Consider the following 7,908-nt stretch of genomic DNA (forward strand, 5'->3'; position numbering starts at 1 on the left):
GAATTTTTTTAATTCTTCTTCAGTTTCCTGGTTGACCCATTCATTCTTTAGTAGGATGCTCTTTAGCCTCCATGTAATTTGAGTTCTTTCTGACTTTCCTCTTGTGATTGAGTTCTAGTTTCAAGCATTGTGGTCTGAAAATAGGCAGGGAATGATCCCAATCTTTTGGTACCGTTTGAGACCTGATTTGTGACCTAGGATGTGATCTATTCTGGAGAATGTTCCATGGGCACTAGAGAAGAATGTGTGTTCTGTTGCTTTGGGAGGAATGTTCTGAATATATCTGTGAAGTCCATTTGCTCCAGTGTGTCATTTAAAGTTTTTATTTCCTCGTTGATCTTTTGCTTAGATGATCTGTCCATTTCAATGAGGGGGATGTTAAACTCCCCCACTGTTACTGTATGGTTGTTGATGTGTTTCTTTGCTTTTGTTATTAATTGCCTTATATAATTGGCTGCTCCCATGTTAGGGGCATAGATATTTACAATTGTTAGATCTTCTTGTTGGATAGACCCTTTAAGTAGGATATAGTGTCCTTCCTCATCTCTTATTACAGTCTTTGGTTTAAAATCTAATTTGTCTGATAGAAGGATTGCCACCCCAGCTTTCTTTTGGTGTCCATTAGCATGGAAAATCGTTTTCCAACCCCTCACTTTCAATCTGGGGCTGACTTTGGGTCTAAAATGAGTCTCTTGTAGACAGTATATCGATAATGGGTCTTGTTTTTTGATCCAATCTGATAGCCTGTGTCTTTTGATTGGGGCATTTAGCCTATTTACATTCAGGGTAACTATTGAAAGATATGAATTTAGTGCCATTGTATTGCCTGTAAGGTGACTGTTACTGTATATTGTCTGTGTTCCTTTCTGGTCTATGTTGCTTTTAGGCTCTTTCTTTGCTTAGAGGACCCCTTTCAGTATTTCTTGTAGGGCTGGTTTTATGTTTGTTGATTCCTTTAGTTTTTGTGTGTCCTGGAAGCTTTTTATTTCTCCTTCTATTTTCTATGACAGCCTACCTGGATACAGTATTCTTGGCTGTATATTTTTCTCATTTAGTGCTCTGAATACATCATGCAAGTCCTTTCTGGCCTGCCAGGTCTCTGTGGATAGGTCTGTTGCCAATCTAATATTTCTACCATTTTAGGTTACATATCTCTTCTCCCGAGCTGCTTTTATGATTTTCTCTTTGTCTGTGAGACTCGTAAGTTTTACTATTAGATGTCGGGGTGTTGACCTATTTTATTGATTTTGAGAGGGGTTCTCTGTGCTTCCTGGATTTTGATGCCTGTTTCCTCTAAATTAGGGAAATTCTCAGCTATAATTGATCCAGTATACCATCTGCCCCTCTCTCTCTCTCTTCTTCTTCTGGTATCCCAATTATTCTAATGTTGTTTTGTCTTATGGTATCACTTATCTCTCGAATTCTGCCCTCGTGATCTAGTAGTTGTTTCTCTCTAATTTTCTCAGCTTCTTTATTTTCCATCATTTATTCTTCTATATCACTAATTCTCTCTTCTGTCTCATTTGTCCTAGCAGTTAGAGCCTCCATTTTTGATTGCACCTCATTAATAGCCTTTTTGATTTCAACTTGGTTAGATTTTAGTTCTTTTACTTCTCCAGAAAGAGTTTCTCTAATAACTTCCATGCTTTTTTCAAGCCCAGCTAGTATCTTTAAAATCATCATTCTGAACTCTAGTTCTGACATTGTACTAATGTCCATATTGATTAGGTCCCTGGCAGTTGGTTCTGCCTCTTGTTCTTTTTTGAGGTGATTTTTCCATCTTTTCATTTTGACCAGAGGAGAATAGATGAATGAGAGAACAAAATGCTAACAGGTAACAACGTCCCCAGAATATATACACTAAACAAATCAGAAAAGACCTGAAACTGGGGGAAAATACAGGGAAAGAAAGAAAAAAGAAAAAGAAAAAGATAAAAACAATCAAAAACAAAACAAAACAAAAACAGAATATGATCAAATATGATCTGGCTAGTGCATAGATCAGTTCCACACACTAGATTTGGGGATATTTTGGTCTATTAGAAGAAAGTGCCTCCCAAAATTTTAAAGAAAGAAAAACCTATATATGTACAAAAATAAAGGCTAATATGATGAAAGGATGGAATATGACTGTAAAGATGAAAATTATAAAATATTTTATAGAAGGAATTGATCAGATAGGAAGTTGGTTGAAAAAAGAAAGAAGAGGATTTTAAAAAAAGGGAGAGAATGTGATCAGGCAGGAGACTAGAACAAAGCCATACAATAGAGATTTAGGGTATATTTTGATCTGTTAGAATAAAGTGTATCTCAAAATTTTGAAAGAGTACAACATATATATATATATATATATATATATATATATATATATATATATATATACCAAAAATAAGGGTAAATACTATGAAGGGATAGAATATGACTCTAAAAATGAAAAATAAAAATGTTTTTTAAAAAAGGGGTTGATAAGATGTTGGTTGAAAAAGGGAAAAAGAAAAATTCAAAGAAAAAAAAGACACTTAAAAAAAATTAACTTTGAAAGATTAAAGAATCATGGTAAAAGAAGCCTTGAATTCTATGTGCAGTATTCCCCTAGCTCTGGAGTTCTGCCATTCTCATTGATCGGTAAACTTGGTCTTGGCTGGCTGTTCTTGCTGATCTTCTGGGGGGGGGGGGGCTGTTGCCATGGTTCCCAAATGTCTTTGCCAGAGGTGGAATTGCCCCACCCTTGCCAGTCTGGGCTAAGTAATCTGCTCGGGTTTGCTCTTGGGAGCTTTTGTTCCCTGCAAGCTTTCCCTACAGTTTTGGAGGACGATAGTGAAAATGGCAGCCCCCAATCTCCACCCCAGAGGAGCCGAGAACTTGGGTCCCCACTCCTCAGTGAGCCCCCAGAGAAAAGCAGTCAATCACTCCCGTCTCCCTGGTCTCTGGCTGCACTCCGTGCTCACCCAGCCTGTGACCGAGCATTTCTATCTCTGGCACCCGACCCGGTCTGGAGTCTCCAAACCCAGCAGATCCCTGTGGTGCACTCCTGTGCCACTCTTCCCAGGGGAGGAAGGTGAGTCTCCCTGGATCTGCCGCTTGTTGGGTCCCTGCTGGAGGAGCAGTGGCCTGACTGTGCCGCGGATCCCGGTTTATGGCAACCCTGAGCTGAGAGCCCGCACCTTGGCTCAGTCTCTGCAGCAGGCTTCCCTGCTCTGATACCTGGGAGCTCTGCTGCACTCAGGCACCCCCAGTCTTTCTGTGAACCCAAGGGTCCTGAGACCACACTGTCCCACGAGGGTTCCACCCCCCGCTTAGCCACTGGAGCGACATCCCTCAGTGGAGCCAACTTCTAAAAGTTCCAATTTTGTGCTCTGTGGTTCTATCATTTGCCAGAAGCGGCCGATGGAGGCCCCCTCCCCCACTGTCTATCTTCCCGAATATTGCCTGGGATTCACTTCTCTGCACGTCCTACCTTCCAGAAAGTGGTCGCTTTTCTGTTCAGAGAGTTGCTGCTATTCTTTTCTTCGATCTCCTGTTGAGTTTGTAGGTGTTCAGAATGGTTTGATCCCTATCCAGCTGAATTCCTGGGACCAGATGAAATCTAGGTCTCCTACTCCTCTGCCGTCTTGCTCCGCACCCCCAATAAAGTTATATCAACTTTTTTGATTTTTACAAAGGATCAGCTTTCAGTTTCATTGATTTTCTCTATTGATTTTTTCTTTTCTCTATTTCACTAATTTCTGTGCTAATATTTGTTATTTATTTCATTCTACTTTAAGTTTAATTTTTTTCTTTTACTGTCTTCTTAAGGTAGGAAGTTATTGATTTGAAGTTATCTTTTCTAATATAGGCGTTTAAAGTTAAAAATTTCCCTCTAAGTATACTTTTAGCTATATTACAAAACGTTTTATATATGTGAGGTTTTGTTTTCACTCAGTTCAAAATGTTTCCTAATTTTTCTTGTGAATTCTTCTTTGAGACATAGGTTACTCAGTAATGTATGATTTATTTTTCAAAGTTTGGAATTTCCCTAATTTTTTTCTCTTGTTGATTTCTAATTTAACTTCTTTGTGTTTGAGAACATATTTCTTTTCATTCCTTTTAAAATTATTGATTTTTCTGTTATGACCCAGCATATGATTTGTCATGGATAATTTTTCCATTTGCTCTTGAAAGGAAGGTATATTCTGTTGTTGGATGCATTTTTTCATTAATTTCAGTTACATATTGATCTTTTTTGGAGGGGGGAATGGCAATCATTTTTATTTTTCCTCATTTTTAAACATAATTTTGCTAGTTGGGGTTCCTGGGTGGCTTAGTCCATTGAGCATCTGCCTTTGGCTCAGGTCATGATCCCAGGGCCCTGGGATTGAGCCCTGTCTTCTCCCTCTCCTCCCCACTGGCCATCTCTTTCCTATCTCTGTTGTTATCTCTGTCTCTCTCTCTCAAATAAATAAATAAAAATCTTCTAAAAACCCCATAATTTTGCTAGTTTTGGAATTATTGGTTAACATCTTTATTTTCTTCAGATATTTGAATATGTCATCTCACTGCTTTCTGGCTTCTGTCAATTCTGATTAAAGTCAGCTGTTAATTTTATTATAATTCTCTTTCATGTACTGGGTAGCTTTTAATCTCATTGTTTTGAAATTCCCCTTTTGATTTTGGTTTTCAATAGTCTAACTCCTGTGATGTGTCTACATGTAAATCTCTTTGTGGATATCTTTTGTGGAGTTTGATTATCTTAGTGGGTATATAGATGAATGTTTTTCATCAAATTTGACATGTTTTTAGCTATTATTTCTTCAAAAAGTGTTTTGCCTCTTTCTTTCTCTACTTCCATGTGAGAGCATAGAACACTAAGCAACTAATTTGGCCAGGGACAATCAAAGCAGGTTTTATTTAGATGGAGACTATATTAGGTATTAAGCCAAACTAAAATATACTGGATACTTGAAGACACTTAGTCATGAAAAGTGTTAAACTTTCTATTAAAAAATTTAATAATAAAAAAAATTAAAAAAAAGAAATCTGATAATTTGTTTAGAAAGGCAAATAAATTACATTTATATTGCAGATAAAAATCCAAGGAAAAGAACACACTGAATTAAAGTGCATGAGATCAATAGAAGAAATCTTCTTTAATGAGGCAGACTTTTAATAGGAATGCCATTAGAATGCTTACATTAAAAATATCCACTCAATTTATGACATTTTGTGATTTTTAAACTTGTTAAATATATGTATTCAGGCTCATAATAAGCTTAATGGGTATAGAATATTTAAAATATTAACTCTGGGGGTGTCTGTGTGGCTCAGTTGGTTAAGCATTCAACTCTTGATTTCGGCTCAGGGTCTTGAGGTTGAGTGCCTTGTAGGATGCATGATCAGTGGGGAGTCTTCTTGAGATTCTTTCTCTCCAGCTCCCTCTGTCCCTCCCTCTATGCATGCTTTCTTTCTCTGTCTCTGTCTATAATAAAATAAATAAATAAATCTTAAAAAAAAATACCTGTGACAATAGATGTATAATCCAAATACCACTTGAAGAATTTCCAACTATGCTTTCCTATTGTAGATTAGAATATATCATAATCTAAACATTGACTTGTATAGTCATTATCTATCTATATTAACATTTTATATAAAAAGAGTTTTCAGGTTCATAACATACAGACACATTAGGACCTAAGAGGAGAATTAAAATGTTTCCAGGGCCTATTGAAAATAAGGGGTAAATCATTTTTATACACATTAGAGGTACTTATGTATAATTATTTAAAATAATTAGATTCTTAAATTTAATGTATCAGAAGCTTCTTGATTTTCAGTTAGCCTGAAATGTAATTTCACACTTGGTTATTTGAGAATGAGGGTTTTTTTTTTTCTTTTTATGCCATAGAACAGAGATAATAAACCTTCCCATTCTCTCCTAATTTAAATGCCACACTCACCTATATAATATTTTTCAGAGAATAGAAAATCTATCAAAAGGAAGATGTTGGCTAAAGAACTAGAAATTCATTTTTCAATGGATCCACTATCAAACATAGCTTTCAACTTTAAGTCAAGTTTTATGAATCATTATGCCCCATTTAACATCCTCCCATGCTTTCAAAAACTAAAATAATAATTCCATGACCATGATTATTCCAAGGCTGACTTGTGTTTTGAATCCACATAATGTTATAAAATATTAATGTTTCAAAAATAGAATAACAAAATATTGAAGTTATTTCACCTTTCACCTGTTCCAGTTTTCAGTATAATATCCCTCATAGTACATTTTCCCTATTTTTGCAATAAATGGTTGTTTTATTAATATTAATACATGTATAATTAGTAACAGTTTTAATAATTAAGTATGCCAGGAATATAACACATTTTTTTAAGGTGTATATATGTTAATTTCAAAAATTAAATAAAAAGTCTTATTGATGTTAATGATTGTTGTATAGTCAACTGTAGATTTTCAGAATGATGAAATTGGACTCATCCTTGATGGAATAAATTCATCAAGCCTATTGTGATTAATGTCTGTCTGAAGAAAATAGTGCTGATTATAAATCAAGTTACATCTTAATGAAATAAAGAGGAAGAGAGACAGCTTCAGGTGTACAATTTGAGCTAAATGACATTCTAGTTGGCTAAACAGGAATAAAAGATAGCTTCAAACATTCCATAGAAAAATTGTTCAGATATGGATCGAAAACCATCACAACAATACTTGATCCAGAGGCAAGTGGATGCTTTGAGCATAAATACCCATCAGTTCCACTGGGCAGGTTAATTTGTTTAGATGTTTATAGATGTCAAAAATGTGTTCTTAATTCCAGGTCTTTCACAATGTATCTTCAAGAGAAAGTCAAAGAAGATATTTAGGAGGTATTTTCAGATCCACAATTTGCCGTAAAAGCTCTAGTACTTTGGAAGTGTTCTACAGTCAATGGCATTGAAAACTGCATGTCGTAGAAATCACATGTCTTCAGTTAAATTAATAGCCTCATCATGAAAATTCTGCTACATAATTAATGGCCAAGATGTGTAAGAGTTTGATGAGGCCAAATTACTTGTTATCAACAATAAATAAGTCATGATATGTAGTATTATTAAAATCAAATCACTTTATGGATCTTCTCTTTTCAATTAGCCATAATCGCGCCTCGGATAAACCTCATTGGCTACGATACTGCCACTGCGCAAAGCTTGGATCTTCTCTTTTAAAAATACAGTTAGCTTAGTGATAGAAGCATACTAGTATCACTGCTAAACAATTTCTTCTTTTTTTTAAGAAAATATTTTATTTATTTATTTGAGAGAGAGTGAAAGTGAGAGCACAAGAGGGTGAAGGGCAGAGGGAGAAGCAGACTCCCTGCTGAGCAGGAAGCCTGATGCAGGACTCAATCCTGGGACTGTAGGATCATGACCCTAGCTGAAGGCAGATACTTAACCGACTGAGCCACCCAGGCACCCCTAAACAATTTCTGATGGCAGATATCCATACTTATCAATTTCCCTATTACTACATGAATACATATCCTAACATATGATGGGATTGATATTTAGATAATTCATGAGTAAGTGTATTGATTAAGAAACTTAAATTCTTTTGGTAAATTATAAATTAGAAATTCTTCAACATTGATAAGACAAAGCTATTACTAGAGATTCATAGGAATTTAATTCATAGTATGTCATTCATTTCACTCATTCAATAACAATTTATTTAATATCTGCCATGGGCCAATTTTGTGGTATTTGTATGGAAATAAGTTACATTCACCTCCTCAAGACCTTTGGTTAGTTTATTCATAATCACAGTTTAGGTCAAATCTAGATTATTATTTTTTAATTCATGAAGACAAAGTGATTTATAAGATCAATTTTTAAAATTTCTTCTGATTCCAGTTAATAATTTTGCTAAAC

The 7,908-nt window shown here is 35.3% G+C and overlaps 1 non-coding gene across 1 annotated transcript; it reads right to left on the bottom strand.

Moving 5' to 3' along the window:
* Positions 1-7,044: 7,044 nt before the first annotated feature.
* Positions 7,045-7,189, bottom strand: LOC118021459. Its single transcript, XR_004682189.1, has one exon. It is a non-coding gene; the product is annotated as a U4 spliceosomal RNA (small nuclear RNA).
* Positions 7,190-7,908: the final 719 nt, after the last annotated feature.

This window comes from Mirounga leonina, unplaced genomic scaffold, assembly GCF_011800145.1.
Source record: "Mirounga leonina isolate KUSES-001 unplaced genomic scaffold, KU_Mleo_1.0 Mir_174, whole genome shotgun sequence".
Classification (NCBI taxonomy): Eukaryota; Metazoa; Chordata; class Mammalia; order Carnivora; family Phocidae; genus Mirounga; species Mirounga leonina.